This window comes from Octodon degus, unplaced genomic scaffold (genome assembly GCF_000260255.1).
Source record: "Octodon degus isolate 3935 unplaced genomic scaffold, OctDeg1.0 scaffold00024, whole genome shotgun sequence".
Classification (NCBI taxonomy): Eukaryota; Metazoa; Chordata; class Mammalia; order Rodentia; family Octodontidae; genus Octodon; species Octodon degus.
The window spans coordinates 12686814-12690062 of record NW_004524600.1 but is presented as its reverse complement, the minus strand read 5'-3'; the positions used below and the strand labels follow the sequence as shown (position 1 = coordinate 12690062).

Below are 3249 nucleotides of genomic sequence, written 5' to 3'. Positions count from 1 at the left end.
TCTTTTAGAATATTTTGCTGAGTTAACACACCTATAATATTCAAATGATGGAACTAAACAAAAAAGGGGATACAGATGAATGTCCATAAACTGACTGTTGAAGAGACCTGGAACCAGCATTTCTAACTTAGCAAGTGATGGTTAGTGATTATCTGATAACTGATGAAACTGACACTTAGTAAGCTAAAGTCTCCCTTGGAAAATGGAAGCTGGAGTGGTGAGAAAGAGATGCTGAGAAAGGGCAAGAGGTAAGGGGCAAAAACAGGCTTCTACTGGATTTCTCCGGTGAAGGAGAAATCAGAAGTGGATGGTTGGAGCAGCCGAGATGCAGAAGCAGAGCTGAGAGGGGCTGGGACCATGACAGGCAGGACCACAATGGCCTGCTTCCCAGGGGGTGTGAGTACCCAGGCCTGCAGGGCTGCACAGGCTCCGCCCACTTCCCAGGCTGGTCCAGTTTCCCTTGTAGCAGAGTCAACCCCTGTCATGTGGGTGGGAGTCTGAATGAGTCCCTTCTGTCATCTTCCACAGTTGGGAGGGAGCTGGCCAAGTTCCATGTCAGATGCAGTTTAAGGTGATTTTTAAGATCGTGAGACCTATTTCTTCCTCCTAAGTGAGACACTACACTTTATCTGTACCTTACCTTTCAAAAGATAAAATGGAAAAACTATAATTTAAGAAAAATACTATACTTAGCAATTCTCTAAGCAATGCCTACGTTTCCACTTGAGTCAAGGATCTCAATTTGTCAGTCATGAACTATCCAGTGAATGACACACTGTAATATATCATTTCTGTTGTGACTAAGCAATTAGAGTCTCCCAGTGCTCTGGCAGCCAGGAAAAAATAAAATAGATGACCTAAACAAAAGTCCCTATAAGGCCAGGCCTGATGGCCCATGCCTGTAATCCCAGCACTGGGGAGGCTGAGGCAGGAGACTGGAGACCAGCCTGGGCTACAAAGTGAGCTCAAGGCCAGCCTGAAATTTATATCAAGATCCTATCTCAAAAAGACAAAAGAAAAGAGAAGAGAGGAGAGGGGAGGGGAGGGGAGGGGAGGAGAGAGCAAATTAAAAAAGGGCTGGCCAGATAGCTCAGTGGAGTAAAGTGCCTGCTTAGGCAGAGCACAGCAGCCTGGGTTCGATCCCTGGAGTACTGTGCTGGCCTCCCCTTGGGGCACTCTGAGATGGTGACTGAGACTGGGCATGGTGGCACGCGCGTCTGTAATACTAGCACTTGGGAAGCTGAAAAGAAGAGGATCACTACAAGCCTGGTCTGTGTAGTGAGAACCTGTACTCTCTGTACTAAATATAAAAAAGAAAGAAAGAAAGAAAGAAAAGACAAGTCCCTTTTAATTTAAAAACTGAAGTCACTCTTTTTAAATATATTATTTATACATATGCTACACAAACATAACAAACTCCATATTCAAGAAAGTTTTTCTTTGATCGAAGAAATCATTAAAATGTTACCAAGTACCAGGGATATAGCTCAGTGACATAAGAACCTGGTAGGCACAAGGTCTTGAGTTCATCCCCAGTTTGATTCCCCAATGCCCCCCAGAAAAAATCCCCAATAATATTTTTCATATCCAGTTCTTACTGTTTCAATTTCTGTTTAGACTTCTGTTATCTTTTATTGTTCTCTTAGGAATGTTATGTACAATGCAGAGAGTGTGGAAGTTTAGCCTAAAAAGCCAATAATGAAGTCTATCAAATAGTTAAGAAATATGTATTGAACAGAAAGGATATTCCAGCAGCAATGTATCAATCCTGAAATGTACAAGTAGCCTAAACCATGATCTTTGTTAAAAAGAACTTCTAGTAATGTACACATAAAATATTTTAAAATCTTTATCCATCAGTTTAATTACATACTGTACACAACACTGACCAATAGAAATATAACTATGAGTCAAACATGTAATTTAAAATTTTCTAGTAGCCATAATTGAAAACAAACAAAATTAATTTCAATAATACAGTTTATTTAACCCATATCCAAAATTCTATCACTTCAACCTATATTGAATATTTTTAAATTATCAATGAGATTGTATACATTCACTTTACATCTTGGAAATGTATTGTGTAGTTCATATTTTCAGCATGTGTCAGGTGACCTGGAGACCCGGATACCTTACATAGCTAGTATTGCTAATGACAATTAACAGAATTGCTAATGACAATTCCAGAACAAAGCATGACATAATTTGCCAAATTATTTTTAAAATTGTTTGTTCCTGTAATGAGAAAAAGAAGTAGTCATTTTAAAAATGTAGTTGTCTCCCTCACAATGCATAGAAAAACATCTGGTAAAGTATTCCTAGGAATGGCAGTTCCACCCTAGATGTGTATCCAACAGAAAAGAGTCATATACTCACCAGGAAACATGTACAAGAGTCCTCAGGACAGCGCTGTTCCTAATATTCCTAAACCAGTGCTCAAGTGTCCAATGCTATTGCAATGGATTAGTTTCCTCATGGCATATTCATACAAGGTAACATTGTGAACCAAAGAAAATGAACATCCAACAACTGCATGGATCTCACAGATACATACAGTACTGAGTGGTATGAGCTATTATTCCTGTCATACAAAGTTTTAAGAATTGGCAAAACTAAGGGCCAGTGAGATAGCTGAGTAGATTAAACGCCTGGTTAGGCAAGTGCAGGGACCAAGCGCAGGGACCAGGGTTCAATCCCTGGCACCACATGCTGCACTGGCCCCACACATGGGAACGCTGATCAAGCCATAGTGAGACCCTGTAATAACCAAATACATTTAAAAGAAAGAAAGAAATCTAAAAGCTGGCAATCCAGTCCTAGCCCTGGCCGGGTGAGTGTGTGGGAGAGCTTCCCACTACCCTGCGCCAGCGGGAACTACTGGTCCCAGCCCAGGCACAGTGTGGGTAAGACCCTCTTTCACCCCCTTGGAATGCCCCCCACCACTCCATAGTACCCCCCCACCCCGCCCACAGAGTAGGAATTTCTGTCGCATTCCGGCAACCCCCAGATCCAGTCCTAGACCAGGCCCGGTGAGTGTGTGGGAGAGCTGCCTCTCCCGCTACTCCACCTTGTCCCCTCTAGACTCAGTTCAGGCCTGGCATACAGGCCTGGGGTGAAACCCTGCAGCTGCAATCCCTGCAGAAGAGTGTAGGGGACAGAACCACCCAGCTAGTCCAGGAGCAGAACATCTTGCCAGAGGGGCACAAAGGTTCACCCCTAAGGGCAGCACAGGAAGGCGCTGAGCAC

At 42.9% G+C, this 3249-nt stretch overlaps 1 protein-coding gene and 1 pseudogene across 2 annotated transcripts in view; one reads left to right on the top strand and one right to left on the bottom strand.

Annotated features, from left to right (window-relative positions):
* Abracl (ABRA C-terminal like) overlaps nucleotides 1-3249 on the bottom strand; it is a 61596-nt gene that overhangs the window by 30238 nt on the left and 28109 nt on the right. The window lies entirely within an intron of this gene.
* The window catches only part of LOC101589629, a 22800-nt pseudogene that overhangs the window by 18246 nt on the left and 1305 nt on the right, over nucleotides 1-3249 (top strand).